This window comes from Lipotes vexillifer, unplaced genomic scaffold (genome assembly GCF_000442215.2).
Source record: "Lipotes vexillifer unplaced genomic scaffold, Lipotes_vexillifer_v1.1 scaffold1790, whole genome shotgun sequence".
Taxonomy (NCBI): Eukaryota; Metazoa; Chordata; class Mammalia; order Artiodactyla; family Lipotidae; genus Lipotes; species Lipotes vexillifer.
In genome coordinates this window covers 115,896-142,773 of record NW_006786545.1, presented here as the reverse complement: position 1 = coordinate 142,773, position 26,878 = coordinate 115,896, and positions in this window count along the sequence as shown.

The following is a 26,878-nucleotide window of genomic DNA, read 5'->3' as shown; positions in this document are numbered from 1 at the left end:
AATCCTTTCCCCACTGTGAGTTCCCTTCAAGCAAAATTCTACTGTACCTAGCTTTATCTCTGTATACTTACCCAGAAACAAATCTCCGTGTGAGTAGATGTGAGTCATTCCTGATAGAGGTGGGGAATGAGAGGGGAGTAGAGCAGGAGCGGAGACTTTGGGGTAGGGAAATGAAACTGGAGAGTGGAAGGAAACTGCAACAGGACAGTTAAAACGAGGGACGTCTCTAAAACGTGAAGCAAAATTTTAAAGGCGAAGATTTCAAAGTCACAACACCTCACATCTTGATGACACCATGCCTAATGTGATATTTACGTGATAATTTTCTAAAGTGTTAGTCATCTTTAAAATAAAAAGAACCTCTGAGGAATTAGGCAAAATAAGCAGAACAGACAAGCACAATTACCTGTAAATAAACTGGAGTAAGGTTTGAATGGGTTATTTTCCTTCCTTTAGCTTAGACATATTTATTTAATTACACACATGCCTATGTTAAAACACTAGTGTGTGGCATTTACAATGCAAGCGTAAAATAATTATGGCTTGGTTCGCTACAAAACAGGTGATGGGTTTGCACACATAAAAACAAGGAACATTGGTTTTATGAGGAAGGGAACAGAAGTTAACATGTGCTTTGAGGTGGGTGTCTGGGAGCTTGGGAGAGACCCAAGAGGTGAAAGTAAACCACATGACTTTAATATAGGAAAGTTCTTGAATGGAGAACCGGGCATATAAAAGCTAAAACTGTCTTCTTCATATCACGTGTAACAAAGCAAAACAAATGTAGAAAACTCTTATTAGCAATGCTGGGAAAGTGAGATCCAGGGAACTTTCTAGTTAGTAAAGGTTGGTATGTGTAAATGAATTGGGCGGTTTTCACGTCTCTTCATTTGTGATGTATAAACTCTTGTTGAGATATTTATATTTAGTGATCTGTCTTAACTGCTTTATTTTCGTGAAAGTAGAAAGTATTGTTAAGGGTTTTCCATTGCTACTTTGGTTCCTTGAGACTATTTTTGGGTAACGTCTGTCAACCACCAATCTCAAAAAAAAACAAAAAAAATTTAAAACCCACCACCATAATAATATGTTGATCAAGCAGTCTGATTTAAGGTAGATAACTCAGTGTCGGGGCATGATTTAGATTGGACATAGTTTGTGATATATTAATAGTTTGGAATTGGTGGACACAGTGAGGTGCGGGTTTTGAAGCAAGCCTTGAAGTATAACAATCATATCAAAAGCCCATTGAGGGTTTCCCTGGTGGCGCAGTGGTTGAGAGCCCGCCTGCCAATGCAGGGGACGCGGGTTCGCGCCCCGGTCCGGGAAGATCCCACATGCCGCGGAGCGGCTGGGCCCGTGAGCCGTGGCCGCTGAGCCTGTGCTCCGCGGGGCGCGGCGGGGCGCGGCGGGGCGCGGCGGGGCGGGGCCACAACAGTGAGAGGCCCACACACCGCAGAAGAAAAAACAAAACAAGTCCATTGAATGATCTATCATTTTGAGAAGGGAATTATTACTCCGCTGAGGATTACTTGACTATTCGTTTGTTCAAATAAATGAATTTTCAGTCCCTGAAACAATCAAAAAGTTATGTTTTATTTCATTTTCCTGGATAAGAATTTCATGGGAGGTACTCTCATGTCCTTAATCCAGTTAAGCTGCGTGCCTGCAGGTGGTTTCAGTTCTCCAGTGACAGAACTGAGGCTGAGAGTTCTGGTTTCAGGTAAGACGGAGTCGCCACACTCCACCCTGTCTCTCCTATTGACTGTAGCTGTAAAATTTAGACAGAATACAGGGAGCAGCTCTTTGAGGGCTTTAAAGTAAATAGTAGAGGATAGATTGAGGAGGAAAACCAGAATTTTAAGTACTGCCAAACTGGTGGGTGAGTTTCCCATGTTTTCCTCCTGGATCTCCAGTCCTGGGCCCCAGGTAGCCTGGAACCCAAAGAGAGCTCCAGGAGAAAACTTCAAGCTCTGGCTCGAGAAGCAGGAAAGTGGATAACTGACACTTCAAAGAGAGCGGGAGAAATCTCCAATTTTACCTTTTTTCTTTCCAACATTCTTTTTCATCTCAGCCCCAGACCCTACCACAGGGGCAGTGGTGGTGACAACAGCAATGAAGGCAGCAGGGCTCCTAGAGCCTAAAACTCTGAGAAAGGGGGACCTCCTTCTTCGATCAGGGGGGGCTGGGGTCATAGGAGTCCCACAGATGGTGGAGAAAGAATTAAGTGCAGGTAAAATTTGAAGAGACAATGACTGAAATATCCCCAAATTTGGCAAAAGACATAAGCCTCTAGATCTGAGAAGCTTAGTGAAATCCAAACAGGTTAAACCCAAAGAAATCCATGCCCAGACACATCATAATAAAACTACTAAAACTAAAGTCTTGAATGCAGCCAGAAAAATAACAACACATTGCTTATAATCAATGACTCGAATGATGATTTTTCATGGTAGTAGAACAGCTCCATCATGGCAATCTGGCCACCTTGCTTGTATGCACATAGACCACGTAGGCAAAGCTAAACCATAATTTGACATAAGCCTTGGAAGACCATCCTGTGATTCTCCCAAAACATGGTGAAATAGGCAAACTTGTAAGGAGGTATCACTTGCCTCCCTATCTTGTAAGAGGCTGCCACAAGCCAGGTCCTCATCTACCTTCCTGGACTGTCCACCTTGCCTCCTCCCCTTAAGAAATACCTGCAGGCAATAAAGCTATTTAGCTACAGTCCAGAACTGGCTCTTCCACGAGTGACATCTGCTCGTGCCATTAATCATTTGGTTCATCAGGTTCAGTGTCATTCTGTAGGACTAGGGATACAGAGAGCTGACACTATGCTGATCTTGCTTACTCTAAGTAATCAACTGTCTTACTCCATCTGGATTTGCTGTCTCCTTACCAGCCAAATCTATGGAAGTGTGATGTGCCAACCTAGCAGCTGTACCATGCTGCTGCTCAGTGAATGCTTGACACTCATCAGAGATTATTGAGGGCAGAAAGAAAATGCAAAACATTTTTAAAGTGCTGAAAGAAAAGAACTGTCAACCAAGAATTCTGGCTAGAAATATCCTTCAGGAAGGAAGGTAAAATAAAGACGTTCTCAGATGAAGGAAAACTAAGAGAACTCATTGCCAATATAACTTCTCTAAAGGTTTGCTAAAGGTAGTTCTCCACTCAGTGGGGGATATGACACCAGAAGGAAGCCTGGAACATCAGGAAATGAAAGAAGAGCAACATAAATGGGTAAGTGTAATAGACTATTCTTCCCGTCTTGAAGTTCTTAAAATACATTTGAGGCTTGAAATCAAAAGTTATTGCATTGTCTGATTGGGTTTTGATGTACCAAAATATAATACATAACACAATTACAACCTAAATGTCCATCGACAGGTGAATGGATGAAGAAGGTGTGGTACATACACACAGTGGAATATTACTCAGCCATAAAAAAGAATGAAATAATGCCATTTGCAGCAACATGGATGGACCTAGAGATGATCACACTAAATGAAGTAAGCCAGAGAAAGACAAATATCATATGATATCACTTACATGTGGAATCTAAGAAACAAAACAAAACAAATGGACTTATTTCCAAAACAGAAAAAGACTCACCAACAGAGAAAACAAACTTATGGCTACCAAAGAAGAAAGGGGATGGAGGGAAAAATTAGGAGTTTGGGATTAACAGATACACACACTACTGGTATATAAACTAGATAAACAGCAAGGACCTACTGTGTAGCACGGGGAACCACGTTCAGTATCCTATAATAACCTATAAGGGAAAAGAATCTGAAAAAGAACACACACACACACACACACACACACACACACACTGTATAACTGAATCACTTTGTTGTACACTTGAAATGAACACAACATTGTAAATCAACTCGACTTCAATTAAAAAAGAAGTCAAATCAAATGTGCATATGCACCAACAGCAGATATTTATAATATATGAGGCAAAACCTGACAGAACAGAAAAGTAGACAAATGCACAGTATACTTGGAGATTTCTACACTTTCTCTTTCAGTAATGGATAGAATTAATAGACAAAAACAATGTAGGAGATAGAAAAACTGAATAACCCCATCAACCAAGAGGAATTCATTGACATTTATGGAATACTCCAGTCAACAATGGCAGCATAAATATTCTTTCCAAGTGCGTGTGGAACATTCACAGAGATAGACTAAATTCTGGTTTCCTCGGCTGGAGTTCAGAGAGGGAAGACGAATAATAGGAGATTAGGCTGGAAGAAAGGCAGGGGCTAGATCGCGTTGTGCTGTATTAAGCCTTGTTAAAGATTCTGGTCTACTTTAAGACCAATAAGAAGTCACGGCAGTGTTTTAAATTGGGCTGTGGAGGGAAGGTGGGTGAAAAAGTAGGTTTGTTTAGAAAGACCCACTCCAGGTGCAGTGTGAAAAATAAATTGCAGGAGAGTCAATGTAGATACAGGAGGTCAGTGAGGAGGCCGTTGTGCCAGGTGGGTGCCTTTGGGGTTCCCACTGGCGTGCAAGATGAGCCTAGTCCGAGTTGTCAGCTATTATGCACCCGCCTTCGGGGTAAATTTCACAAAACCCCATAGTGTACATTAGGGAACGGGCTTTATTGAAGGTCATCGAAATTTACAGGGCAACAAAAAAGGCACAGACCCTCCATTCTCCTGTCATCGCATGGAGAAGTGAGCCAAAGGCCAGAGCATTACTGGGTCTCAGCAAGGAGAACGCACCCCCTGACAGTCCGCCTTTTTATAGGGCAGGCGTGAAGGAACAGTCTTGTCAATGGGAGACTGCACAAGCCTCTGAGCAACAGGCAGGCTAGATTTGGGGTGCTAGTGGCTTACAGGGGTTGTCTGGGACTGCCTGCTGCCTGAGGAATGTTACGATCTCCACTGCTGGAGTGAAGACGGTAGCAGCCTCATGGGAACCGAGTTCAGGTACAGCCCCTTCCCTGCTAGGAGAAGGGGGAGCCCTCAGCCCCAGCTATAGCTCATTCTCCTGGCAACCCAGACCGAACTATTAAGGTCATAGTTTGATAATCCTGCTCATTGCACTGCAGGGGCTACCACAGTGGCCTAGACCAGGGGTTGGCAATTTTTTTCTTTAAAGGGCAAAATAGAAAAGAGTTTTGGCTTTGTAAGCCATATGGCCTCTGTCACAACTATGTAATTCTGCCCTTGCAGCATGAAAGTAGCCATCAACAATAGATAAACAATACAGTACATAAACAAATGGCTGTCTGTGTTCCAATAAAACTGTATATACAGAAATAGGTGGTGGGCCAGATTTGGTTTGTTGATCTCCAGTCTAGGCAAGAGACGAGGTTGCCAATTTATTTTTGACAAGGGTGCAAAACAATTAAATGGAGGAAGGGCAGCCTTTCTGACAAATGGTGCTGGAGCAATTGCACATCCATGGGTAAAACAATAAACTTTGGCCGAAACTTTCTACTTTATACAAAAATTAACTGAAATGTATCACAGATCTAAATGTAAAACCTAAAACAGCAAAACCTTTGAAAACAAAGAAAAATTGAACTGAGTTTGGGCAAAGAATTCTTAGACACAACACCAAAAACATGATCCATAAAAGAAAAAAAAAGATAAATCAGACTTGATTAAAATTCAGCATTGCTGCTTTGCCAAAGCCACTGTCAAGATAATAAAAAGGCAATCACAGACTGGGAGAAAATATTTTTAAACCACATATCTGACTAAGGATTTGTATGCAGAATACATATTGAATTCTCAAAACTCAGCATTAAGGAAACAACCCAACTGAAAACAAAAAGTGGGCAAAATACTTTAACAGACACATCACCAGTGAAGATACACAGATAGAAAATAACATGAAAATATGGTCAACATCATCAGACATTAGTAAAATGTAAACAATGACGAAATACCATTACAAACCTATTAAATGGCTAAAATAAAAAATATTGACCATATGAAATGCTGACAAGAATGCAGAGCCACTGGAACTCTTATGCATTGCTGGTGGGAATGCAAAATTGTAGCGTCAACTCTGAAAAACAGGCAATTTCTTATGAAGTTAAACATATACTTTCCATATGATTCAGCAATCATCCTTTCCTGGAGAAATGAAAAGTTATGTTCACGCAAAAACCTGCACATGAATGTCTGAGTCTATTTATAATCACCTGAGTCGTCAACTGGAAACAAACTGGAAACAACCCAAATGTCCTTCGGTGGGTACTTGACGAAACTGTGGTACATTTATACGGTGGAATATCACAAAGCCATAAAAAGGAAAGATCCATTGATATACACAACTTGGATGAATGGCAAGGGCATGCTGAGTGAGAGAAGCCAATCTCAAAAGGTTATATACTGTGTGATTCCACTTATATGACAGTCTTGAAAAGATAAAACTGTAGCAGTAGAGAACAGATTAGTGTTTGCCAGGGGCTAGGGTCGGGGGAGAGTGTCATTATAAAGGGATAGCAGGGATGGGGGTGGATTTTATGGAGTGATAGAATTGTTCTGTATCCTGATTGTGGTGGTAGTTACATGAATTCATACGTGTGTTAAGATTCACAGAACTATACACCCCCAGAGTCAATTTTACTTTACACTGACTTAAAAAATGAAATAATAATCAAATTTGTGATTCAACCCATAAAACAATTTAGTGTTTATATGATCATTATTGCTATAATATTTTATCTCAATTGCTTTCATTTGTTAGTAAGCAGTTTCCAAATTCATAATTTTTAAAATAACGATAACCAAGACCTTTGGGACATTTCAATAAAGTTTGGAGAGATTCTGCGAAAAGAAAAACCAAAGGAATTGAGTCTGAGGGGGGGTTAAGTAACTTACTGAGGCCCCACTTTCCTTCCCAGGCATTTGTTGCTGTCACTGAAGCTGAGCAGGACCCTGTGGGACTCCTGGGCGTGAAAGCCTTTGTGTCCCCATTTCTTGTTTGTGGGGAATAGCCTTCAGCCTCCAGGACCCTCACTGCGTTCCAAAGGGCAGGTTCAAACAGTTGCTCATCAGGGAAGGGAGGGGATGCAGAGACAGGGGAGGAGCAGTCCAGAAACAATAGTGCAGCCTTGGGGCAGGGTCCTGCTTCCCCCTCAAGGGATACACAGAACAATGTCTTTGAGCTCTTTACAGAACTAAAACCCCCAACAAATGGAAGATGTTAGCGTTCTTCATTCCAGATAACCTCGAGAAGCTCGTCAAGAGACCACCTGAGGCCAGATGAAAGGAGTGCAGGCCCTGCACACATCCTTATCAGCGACCCCACCCTTGAACCATTGCTATAGAACTCTTCATCAAACCCCGCCCCCACCCCCGGGTTGGGACACACATTTTTGAGAGGCACGAGCCCGCTGTGGCCCCCTTTGCCCCCAAGATTTGATTTGGCACTGTTGTACAGAGGCTGAGTTTTCGGCATCACCAGGCACGGTGTCTCCCCAGTAGCCATGAGGATCACACACCAGTTACCTGGGCAGGAGCTCAGCCAGTTGGTCTCAGGGATCAAGCTTTCCTGCACAGATGGAGCCCTAGGTCACCCTCCCTCTTGAGAAACTCAGTACCTTCCTTTCCCCCGCTGACAGCCTTGACTGAGTGTATCCCTCTGAACTACCCAGTAAACACACTTTTACGGCAGTGACTGCTTGCTACTCAGAGGAGAAAAAAGAGTCTCTTACGGTTCATTTTAGAGCAAATTAATAATATCACCGATAATAATTGCTAATAGGCATTGTTATTTTTTTGAGTCAAATTATATGTTGCCGTAAACCAGACCTAAAATATGACTTTCTCTACTAGGGAAAGTCTTAATTAAAATGTCGCATTTTATTACACTTTGCTGTGTGACATAAATTATGTCTCCTCCATTTTCGAATTCTTCCCTTTAATGATCTTTGCTGTGCAGCGTCGAGGAGGAAGAAAACTGGTGATTAATAAAGGCGCGAACAGGTGGCCACACTGCTTCGAAAAGATCAGTAGTGTCATAATTTCTTAATTATTATTATACTCTGTAAAGGGTTTTAAATACATGATGATATATTTCAGTCTTCTACTTCTGGCACCCTAGCTCCTGGCATTACATTTCATTTGGAATAATAATTAATGAGAAATGAGATAGCTCCATACATTTTTGTGTGTGTGTGTGCATTTAAAAATGTATGACGAGAGTAGGTTTCACATTAAGCATTCTCACCACAAAAAGGGGTGGGAGCACAAGTAAACTACTGGAGGTAATAGATATGTTTATTACATTGTGATGACAGTATCAAGGGTATATGCATATGTCCATGCTCATCAAATGTCAGTTATACCTCAAAATTTTAAGCTCCATACATTTTATTCCTCCGGCTTTAGTCTCTGAATTAGGCCTTCCTGTCACATTTGCTATGCAAATGCACCGGCACTGCCTGTAATTTCAGCAATATGGGAGGCCGCCTCTCAGAATGCCTCGAAGTATGTTTTTTGGAATTAACATTTTATTCCTGAAAGCAGAATTTTCCATATGCCTTTCAAAGAAGCAGATGAAAGCTGCATAATTGCTCTGTTTTCATCAAGGTGAATGAACCAACGAAACATTGAAAGTACCAGACAATGGAGGGAAAAAATCAGCTTGTCTTTCCTCTGGCGTGCTGGTGCCTCTGAAAGGGTACTCAGCGTACAATTAGCTACAGAGTACCTGCCATCTCTTTAATAACCACCCACTTAGCCAGATAAGTGTCCTGCCTGTCCAGATAAGGTCTGTGTTTGATTAAGGGAAATCGGTCCGTGTAAATGCTGGCCTGTGCAGCCAATCAAAGGCGGAGTCAGCCTGTCTATTATGGATCTGTCAGTCTCGTCTGTTTGCTTATTAAAGTTTCTTTGGCAAACCCAGTGGCCTCCCTTTGGTATGCTAAGTAGTCCTAAATGATGCTAACATCTTGGAGTGAAGTCACAGGCCTTTGAATGACTCTGGGAGAGTCTACGGTCTTCCCTAACTTACCAAGGCATTTTGTTCCAAAAGTTTGTTTGTAAGTCAGTTGTTTGGAACTGGAGAAGCGTTTTTCCCATGGAAACAATGTTACAAATGATGAGAAGGTTCCCAGGCCAGTCCACAAAAGCCTATTTAACCCAGAATATGGTTGGACTACAGGGCCCATAGCACTAGGGAGCCAGTCGCCATTAAGATCATTGTTTCTATGGGAAAATGTGCTCCCCAGGCTAATTGTGGATGCCAGGAGCATTCCCCAGCCCTTTCTAGCCTCTGGCAGCTGGAGCCTAGACTCCCCAGTCCCTCTTTCCTTCAGGCTGGAAGGTAGAAAGGTGGAAAATCCTGGGGGAATCAAAAAGTAGGGGCGTGGGACATTCAAGGGCTTCGGCAGGAGGGTTCTGCAACAGATTGGGTGGCCAGATGAGCAAATAAAGATATTGGGTGTCTAGTTAAAGTCGACTTTCAGATAAACAATGAATACTTTCTCGTATATGTCCCATGCAATATTTGGGTCATTCTTACACTTTAAAAAGTATTTGTTGTTTAACTGAAATTACAATTTATCCCGAGTTCTGTATTTTATCTCCCAACCCTAGGTAGGGATCACAGGCTTGGTGGGTTGCCATGGCTGCAAGGACTCTGGAACAGAAAGGCAGGGGTTAGGTAGGAAGAATGGAACCTTCAGAGGTGAAGGAATGCCTCTTCAGGGAAGCAGCAGGGAACACTTCAGATAACTCGAGTTGATAGGCTTCAGCTCAAGAATGCTTTGGATTGGAGCTCTTTCCTTTGGAAATCTTTCTAAAGCATAGTACATGCTTCCTTGCCTTCTTAAAAGGATGAGTATAAATTCATCTTGATGATTTCCGACTGACATTATGACCCTGGGAAAATTGTTTAACCCTTCTGTGCCTCAATTTCCTCATCTGTAAGTGGGGATATTAATATTACCTTCCTCGTTGTTGTGTTGTGTGGGTTAAATCTGTTAATCCGTGTAAAGGGCTTAGAATGGCGTCTGCCTCATTGCCTCATGGTGTTTTGTGGGTGTTGTTTATTGTTGTTATTTTACTGTCTTCTATTTTACCTACACTCTCAGGAACAATGTACTCAGTGGAATTTCCTGCCTGAACATTACATAGCCCCAGATAACGTTTTTCCTTCTATCTCTCAAGAGCACGCTCTCTCTCTTCTTTTATTTTACGTATTAGCTGTTGCTTTCCTCTTTGTCTACAGGCCACAGTGCTTCTAGACTGGTGCCTTATCTTGTATCAATATAATTGATCGCATGAAAGCCTGAAGTTTGCTATGGCTTCCTACAGAGTATAGAACATGGAGATATATATATATATATATATATATATATATATATATATATAAGAATTTTCCCCAAACATTTCACAATGTAAATGTTCCCCAAATATTTTATAATGTAAATGTGCATTTTACAGCAGACCTCCTGTACCCTCACTTTCTGGTGCTGAGGACTTTGTGTAGTTAGTCCCCTCACCTTGAGTGTGGGCGGGACCTGATTACTTGCTCCTAATGCCTAGAATATGGTCGAAGTGATGGGGTATCACTCCCAAGTTTAGGTTGCGAATCTTAACTTTTGGAATTATTTGTTATACAGCAATAGATATAATATACTGCCATATATCTATATTCTACAATTAATCTTTTACTACACTTGCTTTATCACTGCACTTGCTGTATCCATCTGTCTATCCATCCTTCTACTCGTCCATCAATCCATCTTATTTGCTTTGTTGTTGTTGTTTTTTATGACTGCATACATATCTTTTTTTCACTTCTAGATTGATGGCTGTGTTCCAGATGCCTGAGGATGTCAGAACACTGCCCTTTGGATAACTGAAATAATATATAATTGTATTTGATTCTTCCAAAACTATGGGTCAAATACTAATAGTCCCACAACACAGGGGCATATTGTCCAATAATTTAACCTTGAAAACAAGGCTCTTGCCAACAAGCCATTCTTCCCTTTCTGCCTTGTGAAACTTTTTATAGTGTGTTCACTTATTTACTCATCTTTCAGTGTTCCATATTAAGATGTGGCCACCTTTCAGTGCTTCAGCCAAAATTTTCATTTTATCACTCTGTTCCAGTTACTACTGCTGCATAATAAACTACCCTAACCAGCCCATGAAACAACAAGCATTTATGATTTATGCTCTTGTATTCTGTGGGTCAAGGATTTGGACAGAACACAGTGGGGATTGTTCCATATTTTCTAGGGCCTCAGCTGGGAAGACTTGTATGACCGGGCTGACTTGAACAGCTGGTGACTAGAGTTACCTGGAGGGTTCTTCACTCACACATCTGGCACCTGGGCTACAATGTCTTCAAGGGTAAGTGTAGCTGAGACAGGTGAGCAGAGCACCTATATGTGGCCTAGAAATATGAACTGCAACTCTTATCATATGACAGCTGTTTTCTGAGAGGGACCACCACAAGATGGGGCTTTCAAGGAAAACGAATATTTCAAGAGAGGTAGGCAGAAGCTACATAGCCTTTTATCACCTAGTCTTGGAGCACGGTGTCACTTCTGCCGTACTCTCTAACTGTCAAAGAAGTCACAGGCCCACCGAGACTCAAAGGGAGGGGGCATGGACTCCATATCTCAATGGGAAAAGTATCAAAAGAATTTGCAGCCATGTTTTTTACCGCCATCATAATTTCTTTAAACAGTTCTCTGTACCTACTAGTAGGATATCTTGGAAGATGCTGTCAAAATGGTTCACACACCACTTTTAGACAATCCCAGGAAACAGTAGTTGACTCGCGAAACAATGTAATTTCCAAACTGCAGCTGTTGCATGATACTTGAGAAAAATCAACAGAAGTAACTGATGACTCATTTGCAAACTTAGGGGAATAAAAAGTTGTTGACATTACAGAGCACTTTGCCATCTCTAACTATCTCAGCTGCCAAGAAAGCCTCAGCTGGAACACAGAAAACTGCTCCCCTAAATCATATTTCTTTTTTTTTTAATTTTTGAATTAAATTAAATTAAATTTTTTATACAGCAGGTTCTTCTTAGTTATCTATTTTATACATATTAGTGTATATATGTCGATCCCAATCTCCCAATTCATCACACCACCACCCCACCCCCCAGCCACTTTCCCCCACTTGGTGTCCATACATTTGTTCTCTACAGCTGTGTCTCTATTTCTGCCCTGCAAACCGGTTCATCAGTACCATTTTTCTAGGTTCCACATACATGCGTTAATATACGATATTCGTTTTTCTCTTTCTGACTTACTTCACTCTGTATGACAGTCTCTAGATCCATCCACGCATCTACAGATGACCCAATTTCGTTCCTTTGTACGGCTGAGTAATAAATAATAGTAATAAAGCTCTTCTGTATATGGACTGATTTCTTGTCTAGTTGTATCAGCTAGCCACCTTCTCACATGGCACAAGAGGATGAGGCAGCTGTCTGGGGCCTCTTTTGTAAGGGAGGTAATCTCATTCATGAGGGCTCCCCCCTCATGGGCTAATCACTTCCCAGGGCCCCACCTCCAAATCCCATCCCTTTGGGGGTTAGAGTTTAACAGGTGCATGAGGGGGAGAGGTTTACAAATATTCAGTCCATAGCAGTGTCTGTCCAACTATTGTTGCTCCTATCCCTGCTGAGATAATCAAGTTTTTCCTTTACATTTTAACTTCTCTACTGCCTTTTTAGGCAATTATCAGTTTTCTCTAAAACTTTACAATTCACCTATGAAATGGAAAAAAAAAAAACCCCTCACCATCTCTGGGTCTGCAAAGTGCCTACCCTACCCTCTCCCTGGAGAGGTGTCCCGTGGGTGCTGAGCAGGAATCGGACTCTGGACCCCCGCCCTCACCCACAGCAGCCCTTTCCCTCCATTGCCCACAGCAGGGGCCAGACTCAGATGAGACTTTCAGGGAAATTTACTAAGAGAAACATTGACTGAAACCATTGAACAGAGGGCATGATTACACAGAGAGGAACTTCTAACCGCCACCGGAGCCCATGGGATATTTACGCGGATTAGAACTTCTTTAGGAGTCACATCCATAGCTGAATGTTGATACCCACACTGATTAAATTCTGAGCCATTGAGCATTTCCGGTCTAGGATCTCTCCTACCAGCGCCTGTGTGCTAGATTCTGTCCCTCAAAGAACAGCAGCAGCCCCTGGCTAAGATGTGCTTTGTGGAACCTAATTTTTATCACATCCCAACCCCTGCTGGAAGAGGGCAGGGTACATTTCAGCTCTCGTGACAACCGTGGCACCATACGTGATTTCTCATATTTAGGAGATGAGGCAAGTTATACAGCTCTTTTTCAATTGCCATTTCATGAACTGGAAAGAAAGTGGACATTTATTGAGCATCTTGTCTGTGCCAGGCACTGTGCCAGATGATTTTACAGAAGTTACTCATCTAATTTTCAAAACCACCTGGGGGTTAGAAGTCCACTTCGCAGGTGAGGGAGTGAGATTTCGGCAGGTGAAGCAATTTGCTGCAAGTTTCCTAGCTCAGAAGTAATGTCTCATCTCGGCTCTAACGTAATTAGGCTCTAACAAATGTTTTTTGAATGATCGACAAAGGAGTGGATCCGGGATGAGAATCCGGGCCCAGCCAGTCCCTAACCTCAGACTCCGTCCAGCTAGAGAAATGGCTGGAGAAACACCAGGGTCGTGGCATGAAGGAGGCCCGTGATCCTTTCTGCTGTCCATCCAAATAAATCACGAGGCCCTCACTTGGCAGTACTTAAACTTTCTTGGCATCAGTTGACTGAGAAAATACAGAATGACAATAAACTACTTTAGATTCGGTTCTATTTTGAAATAAATGTATGTTTCATTTATTATAACAGTATCTATAGACATCTGAAAATGTGTGACATGCATGTAATAGAGATCAAACATACATAGGCTTCACATATGCTAGCTCTTGGGTAAATATTATTCTTTGTCTCCATTACACGGATGACGAAACAGGCATGGCAAAGTGAGGAACCTGCCAGAATATCAGAACTGAGATTGAACCCAGGGGTCCAGCTCCAAGGCCGTGCTCTTGGCTACCTACTTATAGTACCTGTATAGAGCACCTGTGTGATGTATTCAGTCCGGGATTGATGTCCGCTTTCCAGGCTGAACCTTCTGCATTAACACCAAAGCCCCTCAAAGATCCACAGTTCTGCAGGTTGGGGGACAGTGGTCTCGAGTCCAGGCCAATGAACCTACTTCTATTGGGCGTCTCCGGCCACCGCCCTCTGCCACTTGCTCCGGACCAGCAAAGTCTCCGGCGCACAAAGAGTGTGCCAATGTGTGCGGGGCGAATGAGTGAGCCAGTGCACGAGGGGACAGAGTCATGAATGACAGACCCGAGCTCAGTCACGTATGCCATCCTGGCTCAGAAATGTGGGACCCTCCTCAGCAAACCCTAGCCATTCCAGCTAGAAGCTGCCTTGAGGTCAGCTGGCCGCGGTCTCGGCAGAACTGGGATGCCCACTGGTGAAGATCAAGGTCTGGGATCTGCACTTTGTTCCCAATCTTCTCTCAAGCCAGCATCTCCCCTTGGTGCCTGCTGGGGTCCATGTTGCACTTCAGCTGTGTTTGAAGGCGTCGGTGATTCAAGCAGCCTTTCATAATGATGCTACACTTATACTCTCATCTGTCTCGTTTAAGGGGAAGGGTGATATATCCTAAGAAATAACGAAAAGCGGGTGAAGGTGGCAGGGCAGTGAGATCTGTGCCCCTGGCTCTTCTGGGTTGGGGAATATCATCTGACATAACATGAAATTTATCCTCTTAAAATTTTCAGTGCACAAGTGTCATCCACAGACACGATGGTGGACTGCAGCTCCAGAGCTTTGGCATCTTGCACGACTGAAACTCTGTGTCCGTTGCACAACAATCCCCCATTTCCCACCCAACCCCTGGCATCCACCATTCTGCTTTCTGCTTCTGTGAGTCTGACTACTTTAGGTCCCTCATATAAGTGGAATCACGCAGTATTTGTCCCTCTGTGACTGGCTTATTTCACTCAGCATAATGGCCTCCAGGTTTATCCATGTTGTCACACAGGACAGGCTTTCCATCTTTTTTGAAGATGAACAATATCCCATTGTATGTCTAGACCATTTTTTAAAAAATCCTATTCATCAGCTGATAGACATTTAGGTTGTTTCCACCTCTTGGCTATTGTGAATAATGCTGCGACGAACCTGGGAGCACAGATATCTCTTTGAGATCCTGTTTTCAATTCTTTTGGCGATATACCCAGTAGTGGGATTGCTGGATCCTATGATAGTTCTATTTTTCATTTTGGGGGAAACCTCCATACTGTTTTCTATAATGCTCTACCAATTTACATTCTCAGCAACCACGTAAAGGGTTCCAATTTCTCCACATCCTTGCCAACACTTGTTATATTCTGGGGGTTTGTGTTTATTTATTTATTTAAAGAGTAATGACCATACTCGGAAGTGTAAGCTGGTTGTTTATTATTATTATCATTATTTGCATATTGCATTTTTGCACGTTGCAGGAGTTGGTCAAGGTCCTTAGAGGCAGGAAAGACAAAGCACCAGTGTGGACACCCCATGATTTCGAGGCTTTGTTGTCTTTAAAAGGGAATTGTGTTCACTTTTCTGCCTTCTCAGTTTGGAGTATGTTTATTTGTAAGAGGAAATAATGTGTCCTTATTCCTGCATAGAATCTGTCGGCCTCCAGAGATTCATGTACCTATGGGAACTGGTCTCTCCAATGAGAGAAGGCTGGGCCGAGGACTAGAAACAGCTACTGGCCCAGCCTGCCTCAGAGATTGTTGTCTGATGACTGGTATTGGGCAGTCTTTTCAATGAAATGGGCCAGCTCCTGTTGGTGAGAGACGGTGACAATAGTGGTTCACAAACCACGTAACCAACAAGTCATATCATGGGGCTTCAAAGGTTCAGCACCCGAAAATGAGCTCTTCCCTTTCTTTCATGTGGCAGGTCAAACAGCCCTCCATTAGCAAACCGTGCTTGGATCTCGGTCCCCTGTGAATGCGCCTCTCTGACTATATGTCATAGATGAAGGAGCAGAAAGGCTGATTCATCCAGCGCTCCCAGGACCACTGTCACAAGTCAGAATGCCAAGGCCACTGTCACGATGCCTCAGCTCTAGACACTGGGCGGGGGGCGGGGTTCAGGGACAAAATCCATTCCCCTCCAAATTTCAGATGTTCCTGTTCAACTCATTAAAAGAAATGCTGAAACAGAAGCAGACATGGAAATGCTGATATGATCGGGCACTTTTGCGCCAGGAGCCACGTAGGAGGCAGGACCCTCATGCTCACCCTCAGCCTTGGAAGAAGCTTAGCAGAGGATGCAGTGTGGAAGGAGCTGCTCCAGAGGAAATTGCTGGCTGGTGCAAACTGTCCGTTTCTGTAATTACGTCACTTTCGACTTAGAGCAACTCTGAAAGGAATAGAGGATACGGTTTCTGTTCTGCGTGGCAGGTGAGAGCTCCCATTTGTCCCTAGCAAGTTGGAAAAGGAAGGTATGAAAGGAGCAGCTTGGGGTGCCCTGAATGTGCCATCCTCCAGAGCATGTGGGTCATCAGAGTCTGAAATCTGCTTTCTCCGATCTCTAAGGCAGTTAGGGTAGATGGTGAGAAACAGGCTTTCCGAAAAGGACAAAGCACTTTCATGTGGCTTGAACTACGCACGGGCGAGGCCAGGGCAGTTTCATCCGGGGTTTCCCCACATCCTCGGCTTCTTTGGGGGTCTGATCAGCCTATTTTGCTCATCCCCTTTTCCTCGTGTTAAAATGTGTGAGTGCTTGAGGCGAAATTTCAGCCAGATCTTGTTGAATCCTTCAGCATGATAAAAAGGTCTAAGGGCCTTTTGATGTCCTGACAATTGACAAAGCCTTCACCAGGCCCTTTCTTCTGACTCCAAAGCAGAGGCCACCACAAGTCTCCAGTGGGTCACGGCTTCATTTCCGAAGTTAGAAGTCCAGAGCCTTTAAGGCTCTCAACTCCGGCAGGCACCCATATTGCCCCCTTGCAGGGCTGCCCTGAGTTTCAAAGTATGGGTTCAATTGGTGAGGGAGGGAATGAGTTCCAGATGTGTTTTCCAGATGCAGCAGGAGACCCCAGCAGCTGGCGTCCTGGTTTTGCACGCCTGCCAGATTTGGGAGCCGTGGCCGGCCGGCCTGTGGGCCCTCTGTGAGGAGAATCCCAAGAACACGTACTTGTTTGCTGTCTACGTTAAGTGCATCTATTTCTGTCTTTCCATCTTCCCCACGTGACATGGGATGAGAGAGCGAGAGAGCTGTGTGCAGCTGGGAAGCCGTACAGCCACGGGACTCAAGACCTTTCACTTAGAGGTCTGAGGGTGGGGACAAAGCCAGTGACATCGATTGCAAGGCTGAGTGTAAAATGAAAATGCAGGGCCTTGTTCAAAACTGATTATACATTTCAACGCTCCAACAGCAGAGCCTCAAAACAAGTACCTGGAGCCCTTCTAGACACAGGGCCCTGTGGGAATGCATGGGTCACACTCTCAGGAAGTCGGCTCTGGGTACCACAAGCTTCTAGCTGCTTGGAGGAGCATCCTGTGTGATCAGGTCCTGTCTATATGGCTCCATAGGGACAGGGTCTCTCATTCGGGCTCATGGCCCTGGAGGAAAGAGGAACGGGTTGTGTGCTTCACTGCAGGCCTTGTGGTCCTAACTAACTATCAGGGTCAGCCAGCCTGAGGTGCACCCCTGGGGACACGGCTTAGTGGGACTTCCTGGGTTTCCTATGAAGAATTCGCTTCCTGGTGTCCACTGATTGCTTACCTACCCAGGATGCATCACTCTATTTAAAATTTTCAAAGGCAGAACACAGCACACCATAAAATAAATCAAAAGACAGCTAACAAACTGGCAAAACATATTTGTAACTTAGGTCTCCAATAGAGGGCTAATATCTCTAAGAGTTAAACACTGAACATTTTTTGAATGAAGGACTCAACACCTGGTAGAAAAGTGTGAAAAATACATGAGCAGACAGTTCATAAGAAAGATACAGAACTGGCCTTTAACCATATTAAAAGCAGTTTAACCTCGCTAAATAAGAAAAATGCTAATTAAAAAAAAAAAGCTATCCTGAGACATGGAAACTGCCCCCAAACCGACACAGATTTTAGAATTAGCAGACAGGCACATTAAAATAGTTATAACTGTATTGTATATGTTCACAAAGTTTGGTAGGGTCATAGAAGAGATAAAAAGACCCACGTTATCTTCATAAAGTTGAAAATCACAGTGTTTGTGATGACAAATACATTTGATGGGATTAGCAGTAAATTAGACATAGCAGAGGGAAAGGTTTGTGTACTTGAAGACATAGCAGTAGGAGCCATCTAGAATGAAACACACAGAGTCCATCAGCGTATACAAAGGATAATACACCATAATCAAGTGGGGTTTGTCCCAGGAATGCAGGGTTGGTTAAACACTTGCAAATCAATCAATGTAATTCATGTCGTTAACAAGCTAAAAGTTAAATGAGTGTGATCATACCAATAGATGCAGAAAGAGTATTTGACAATATGCAACGCACATTCCTTACAGAAACTCTTAGGAAACTGGGAATAGATGAGAAAATCCTCAGCCTAAACAAAGCAAAACAAAAAGCTTAGACACTAAAGCTGAATTGTAAAAGGTTTTAGGCAATAAAATGTGTCTCCCAGCAGTAGCATAAACAGTGTACTCCACACTGGAAAGGAGTAGCTTTTAATACCCCCTCCTCAATAGAACAACTTTCTAGTAACATTCATAAACTAAAGAAAATAATAATGTCCATAAAATAAATAGAGTATAAAATCTATTGATCTGTTTATACATAATTACGACGGTAAAATGTATAAGGGAATCTTAAGAAAACAGAACATCTGCAAAAGATACAATTTAAGCAGCCACAATTAATGTCATTTTATTTTCTTTGTTTGTTCCATAGTCTCAAAATAACTGACAAAGAAGAATGAATTTCACTTTAAAACCTATTTTTCAAATTCAGCAAGATATTTTATGTTCAAATAGAAGAAAATTTTATACTTCTCAAACCAAAAGAGCTTGTACCTTGCAGTTAATACATTGTTTCGCTGATTTAGACATAAATAAAAACAAGTTGTGTGTCTTTACCTTGACAATCTTTGTGACATCACTGTGTATTTAGCATCTACTGTTTGTATGTGGGGTGTGTGTATTAGTACATTCCCTCAGGGATTACAGGATGTACAGGAAGTGGTCTCAAAGCCTTCCAAACCATTAAGAACATTGTATGGAAAGGAAGAGTGGTAACCGTGGCAGCCTGTGTTGGGGACAACTGTATAATAGGATCTTCTGCAAATTAACTCCTTCACAGAAGACAATTAATTTTTAAAGGATAAGTACTAAAACTGTGGCCATATGAAATTATACACACACACACACACACACACACACACACACACACATATACTAGAAGCATATATATGTATATATACACTAGACGTTCGTACCTTTTGAATAATATATAAAATATTAAAACTTGACATAAATGACAACAAACTTTTAGAACTTAAACCAACAAAATTTGGTTTTTCGGAGGAAAGGTATTTAACTGCTGACATTATTTTAGAATACTGGAGTATGGAGGTGGTAATAAGAACAGGACCGGCTTTTACTTGGTTTTATTCTTGTAATAAAACTCTTTGCAGGCAATGCCCCCCTTTATTGCCTGCCCTGGGCGCAGGCCACTCCCCCTGCCCCCCCTGTGGGAGGCCACTGCTCCACTCAAAATTTCTTGGCAAAAAGTGGGCCTAATCACTGTTGGGTTTGTGACCTCCAAAAACACCTTTCCTTTCTTCCCTCCTTCCTTCGCCCCATCTCCCCCTGTCTCTCTTTCTTTCCTTCTCTTTCTTATTTATTTATTATACATTTTTAAAAGGAACTGTGCCATTTTTTAAAAAAATTAATTATTTATTTATTTATTTATTTATTTATTTATTTATTTATTTATGGCTGTGTTGGGTCTTCGTTTCCGTGCGAGGGCTTTCTCTAGTTGCGGCAAGTGGGGGCCACTCTTCATCGCAGTGCGCGGGCCTCTCACTGTCGTGGCCTCTCTTGCTGCGGAGCACAGGCTCCAGACGCGCAGGCTCAGTAGCTGTGGCTCACGGGGCTAGTTGCTCCGCGGCATGTGGGCTCTTCCCAGACCAGGGCTCGAACCTGTGTCCCCTGCAGTGGCCGGCAGACTCTCAACCACTGCGCCACCAGGGAAGCCCTATTATACATTTTTAAAGTTTACTTTCCATTTACAGTTATTATAAAATGCTGGCTAGATTCCCCATGGTGTACGCTACATCCTTGAGCCCATCTTACACCTAATAGTTTGTACCTCCCACTTCCCCACACCTATCTTGCCCCTCCCCCTTCCCTCTCCCCACAACCAGTAGTTTGTTCTCTATATCTGTGAGTCTGCTTTTTTGTTATATTCTCTGTTGTATTTTTAGATTTCATAAGTGATATCATACAGTATTTGTCAGAATTTCTCTGTCTGACTTATTTTACTTAGCATGATGCCCTCCAAGTCCACCCTTGCTGCTGTAAATGGCAAAATGTCATTCATTTTTATGGATGAGTAGTATTCCATTGTATATATGTACCACATCTTCTTTATCCACTCCTCTGTGGATGGACACTTCCATACCTTGGCAATTGTAAATAATGCTGCTATGAACATTGAGGTGCATGTATCGTTTTGAATTAGTGTGGTTTTTTTTTTTGGATATATACCCAAGAGTGCAATTTCTGGGTCACATGGTAGTTCTATTTTTAGTTTTCTGAGAAATCTCCATATTGAAAACCACCATTCTTTTAGTCCTTTGGACTAACTTTTAGTAAGGCAAGGTGTTTGGGATTTTTGCGGGCTGTTAGTTGCTGACATCATATGGTGAGATGTAACAAACACTACGATGAGGTAGGTGCCCTGGGGGCAGCTACTTTGTATGCCTTTTTAGGAGATGTCACTGGCACTCCACACGTAACACCACTCCCCAGCTAAATCCCCTCTCCTGCACACACACAGAAACACTAAGTCCTTGTCTTCTTGTCCCATGGGAAGTGTATCTTTGGGGCTCAGTCCTGACCGAGTGGGGAGCCCTTCTCCCCACTCTCTGACTAACTGGACCTTCTGGTCCGACCCCCAACGCTGCAGCACCCATCCCCCTCCCTCTTCACATACTTGCTTCTTCCCTTCCTTCTCTGCTCCCCACCATCAGAGAACTCTGACACACACATTTTCATATCAGGTGGATTTTATTTCATGTTCACAATTAATGAACCCTGTCGGTATAAGATTTAGGGACTATACGGTTGAACATTTCTCAGTGGTGAGACCCGTGGAGATTTCTGAGGTCTCTGGCCCTGCTGTGCCCATTGTTTTAGCTGGAGGGCAGGCTGCTCCGACGGTTTTCTTAACCTTCTTTGATGGGGCGTGAGCCTTTGGAGAGGCTTTTTGGCTCGAACTCCCTGGAAGGCGCCTCTTTAACCTCATGGTTGCCTTGCCATCCTAGAAAGAGAAGAGTGTGAGCAGAGAAGGGCACTGGTTTGGGGAAGAGGGTGGGGTATGGATGGGAATGGGGGCTTCAGGAGAAGGGATACAGGCTGAGACGGGGTATGTGCCAGGCAAGGACAGGGGAGGGGTTCTTATGGGCGGTGTCAATGGGCAAGAGGAGCTTGGGTGGGTCCAGCTCACCTTGACCCTGCTTTTGGGTCTCTGTTGATGGGGAGTCTTCTTCCTGCCTTTGGTGCTTCGAGTCAGCTTGGAGTCCATAACTGCGCTAGGCCCTCGTGGCTTCCTAGGCATGTTGGCCACTTCGAAGACTCCCAGCGGTCTGCCCCAGAGCCCCAGACCACCCTTATATGCCCCTCCCCAGTGTGATGCGGGGCCACATCCTTCAGCTTTATGAGGCCAGCAAGTCACTCCCCCAGCCAATGGTGGCTCTGGGTGGGCCTTGACATCACAAAGCCCCATCCTGACACCTCTAGGGGAGGATGGGAAGCAAGCCAGATGTTCTGGTGGGAGAAAGGGGGCGTTTTTAGCACCCCTAAAGGGCCCTCCAAACTCACCTGCCATCCTCATCTCCCCATGTCAGTTCTGATGGGTCACATGGCAGAGAGAAGGTGTCTCCCCCAAACCTTGCCCCACTGCCACACGATTCGGAGGTTCTTTCTGTCCTCTCCCATCTTTCACCATTATCTAGTTTTTGTATGTCTTGCCTAAAATCCCTCCACAGTAATGAGGCTGTATCTAAGTGTCTGTGGAAATGATAGTCCTTCCACTTTCCTCCTACAAGGGGCTCTTATGCACCTTGAAGACCATGTACTTCTGGGCCACCTACGAGGAACCATTTCCATCCCACCTCCTTTTCTCGGTGTTCACGTAGCTCTCCTCAGTTTTCTATTTTCCATTCTGAAACCACTGTCGTCAGGCTGTCAGACTGCAGTGAATACACTTTCTCCACTTGGAATCTAGTCTTGTTTCAAATCTGGGGCTCATGGTCACCTCACTAGGTATGCTACCCAGGCTTGGGTTTTAACAGGGTGACGGTTTGTGCTGGGTGATCTGATGCAGGAAATGACCACCTGAGACCCTGTTCAAACCCAAGCCTGAGACTGATGAGTGTTCCCAGGGAGGGGCAGAGCTTACCAGAGGTGTGTGAGCCTCATGTGCAAAGGTCTTCTCAACATGTGTCCTCACAAACCAGACACGTTTCTCACCTTGTTTTACTGCTGGCACCTCCACTGGAGCTTACCTCACCATCGAGGCCCTGGCGGAATTCATTTCTGTGAATGGCTACCACAAGCTCCCAACTTCTTGGAGGAGACACCGTGTGACCAAGTCCTGTCCATCTAGCTCCCAAGGTCTCTCATGCAGGTTATCAGCCCTGGAGGAAAGGGGAAACAGTTGTGTGCTTCACCGCATGCCTTGTGTTCCTGATCAACTAGCAAGGTCAGCTAGCCTGAGGTGCTCCCCTGGGGACACAGTCTTTTGGCTTAGTGGTGCTTTCTGGGTTTCCTATGAAGCTCACTCACCTCCTGGTGTCCACTGGTTGCTATTTCACCCAGGATGCCTCACACTGCTTAAAATCTTAAGAGACAGAACAAACATACCATAAATAAATCCAAAAGATGACTGACTGAAAATTTTTAGAACAGACAACCTAAAACCTGATAGAAAAATGTGAAAAAGACACGAGCCGGCAATTTATAAGAAAGATGTAGCACTGGCCTTTATTTAACCTTATTGAAAGATGTTTAAAAGACATGAGCAGCCAATTCACAAGAAAGGTATGGAACTAGCCCCTAACCATATTAAAAAGATATTTAACCTCACTAAGGTAAGCAAAATCAAATTAAAACTCCTTGAGAAGTCAAACTGACCCGGAACTGGCACAGATTTTCAAATACTTGTAATAACTGTATTCTGTATGTTCAAAAATTAAGTAGAGACACGGAAATTATAAAACAGACCCAAATTGTCCGTATAGAGGTGAAAACTATAGTGTTAGATGACAAACACAGTGGACAGAATAAATGGCAGATTAGACAGGGCAGAAGGACAAATCTGTGTACTTGAAGACATAGCAATAGAAGCCGTCCAGGTTGACGCACAGAGTCCATCAATACATAAAAAGTATGATCCACCGTGATCCACTGAGTTTTGTCCCCCAGGAATGCAGGATTGGTTAAACATTTGAAAATCAATCAGTGTAATTCATCTTACCAACGAATCAAAAATGAAAAGCAGCAGGGTAATCTCAATAAACGCAGAAAAATAATTTGATAAAATCTAACATCTATTCGGTATAAAAACTCTTGGCAAACTAGAAATAGAAAACTTCCTCTAACTGATGAAGGCAATAAACTCTATAACTAACATCACACTTTATGGTAGGAGGCTGAATGCTTTACTTCTAAGATCAGGATCAATAACAAGATGTCTACTCTCATTATGCTAAATTTCTGTCCATGAAATCAGATTAGAAAATGATATAGAAGGCATCCAGTTTGGAAAAGAGGAATAAAACTGTTTTCATCTGCAGACATCTGTGTAGACTATCCAGTGGAATCTACAACAACAACAGCAAAACGACTAAAACTAATAAGTAATTTAAGCAACATTACAAGATATACAGTCGACATATAAAATTCAATTAATTGCTTTTCTATATAGTAGGATAGACAATTGAACACTAAAATAAAAATTTATAACCTTTACAATAGCATCAAAGTATGAAAAACTTAAGGATCTGACAAAATCTATGAAAGGCAACAATTCAAAAAATGGACAAAAGATTGGAACAGGAAATTCAGCCAAAAAAGATATACAGATGGCAACTAAGTACTGCACACCTAAATGATGGCTATAATGAGGGAACGAACAAGAACAAGTGTGATGAGGATGTGCAGAAATTGGAACTTTCATACATTCCTGGTGGAAATTCAAAATGGTACAGCCCCCGTGGAAAACACTTGGGAAATTGTTTAAAAAGTGAAACATTGGGTTGCCATATGACCCATCAATCCCACTCCTAGGTATATATCGAAAAGAATGAAAAATATATGTTTACCCAAAGACTTGCACATGAATGTTCATAGCAGCATTATTTGTAATAGTCAAAAAGTTGAAACGACTCGAATGTCCATCAATTTGTGAATGAATAAATAAAACATGCAATGGAATATTATCTGGCTATAAAAATAATGGAGTCCTGATCCATGCTATAACATGCCATAGCTCTGAAATGATTATGTTAATTAAAAGAAGCCAGACACAAAAGGCTGCATATTGCATTATTCCATTTATATGACTGAATATGTCCCAGATTAGGCAATTCCCTAAAGACAGAAAATAGAGTAGTGGATGCCAGGGGCCAGATGAGGGGGGAGATGGAAAGCGCCTGACAACCGGTACAGTGTTTCCCACTGGAGTGATGAAAATATTCTAGAATTAGGTAGCGGTTATGGTCACAGAAGCTGTGAATAAACTACAAATCACTGTACTGTACACTTTAAATGGTAAATTTATGGTATGTGAACAATATGTCAATAAATAAAAGGCTTTTAAAAAAAACCCACTAACCTTGACTCCTATGTCCAGAAAAATCATCCTTCAAAAATAACAGAGAAATAAAGATATTCTCATATGAACAAAAACTCAGGGGACTTATTTTCAGCAGATCTGGTCTGTAAGAAATGTTAAAAGTTTAAGTTCTTCACACAGACGAAGGGGCTATTAAACAAGAATTACGAGCTAGATAAAGAAAGGAAGAATGTCCTAAGATAAAGAAATGAAGGTAAAATAAAACAAAGCTTTTTTCTTATTCTTAATTGGTAAAAGATAAATGCTTGTTTAAAGCAATGATAGTAACAATGTATTGAGTGTTTATAACAAATGAATACGTTAAATGAAAGACTGCAATGTCACAAGAGATTGAATAAAGTAAATGAGAATACTCTGCTATAAGGCACCTACATTTCATGTAAACTGATATAATAATATATGTCCATGTTATTTGAGGAGGGACATATATTATTTTAAAATGTATATTGTAAAGCATAGTACAACTCTAAAAATGTTTACAAATGAAATATAACTTTTATGTCAAGAAAGGAGATAAATTGGAATCATACAAAATGTTCAATTAAAATAGAAGAAAGCAGAAAGAGAAGCAGAGAAAGAAACAAAGAAAAAATGGAAAGGATTGAATAGAAAACAAAGATGGTAGATCAATAATTACGCTAAATGTGAATTCTCTGCATATACCAAAGGCAGAGGTTGTCAGAATGAATAAACAACAACAGCAACAAGAAAACACAAGACCAAAGTATATGTTGTGTACAAGAAACCCACTCTAATTATGAAGATTCAAATCAGTGATAAGTAAAGATGGAGAAAATGACATCATGCCAACACTAATCAAAAGAAAGCTGGAGGGCTATATTAAATTTAGGCAAAGTGTACTTCAAAATAAGGAAGATTAACAGGGATAAAGAGGGACATTATATAATGATAAAGAAGTTACTTTTACAAAGACACATAGCAATCCTTAACATTTATGTACCTAACAACAGAACATCAAAATACATGAGGCAAAATCTGATATAACTGGAAGGAGAAACAGTCCACTATTACAGTTGGAAACTTCAACCCATGTGTCATTAATTGATAGATCCAGCAAGCAGAAAATCAATAAAGATATAGATGACCTGAACAGTACTATCAATCAACTTGATCTAAATGACATTTATAGCATAATCCATCCAACAACAACAGAATGCACATTCTTCTGAGGTTCAAATGAAACATTCACCAAGACAGACAACATTCTAGGTCATAAAATACACCTTAACAAATCTAAAAGAATAGAAATTGTATAAAGTATGTTCACTGACAAAAATGTAATTAAACTATAAATCAATAACAGAAAGAGGGCTGGAAAATCCCCACATGTTTGGAAATTAAACGACACACTTCTAAATAAACCATGGGTCAAAGAGCAAGTCTCAAGAGAAAGTTAAAAATATATTGAACTAAATGAAAATGAAAATACAACCTACCAAACTTTGTGATAGAGTTAAACAGAGAAAGAATAACAAATTAAACTAAAGTGAGTAGAAGAAAGGGAATAGTAAAAAATAAGCCAGAAATCAGTGAAATTGAAAACAGAAAAATATTAGTGAAGATCAAGAAAGCTAAAAGGTGCCTTTTTGAATAGGTCAATAAAACCAATCGTTCTCCAGCCAAGCTAATGAAAACAGAAAAGAGAGACCCAAATGACCAATACCAGGAATTAAAAAAAGGTTCATCACTACTGATCCCAT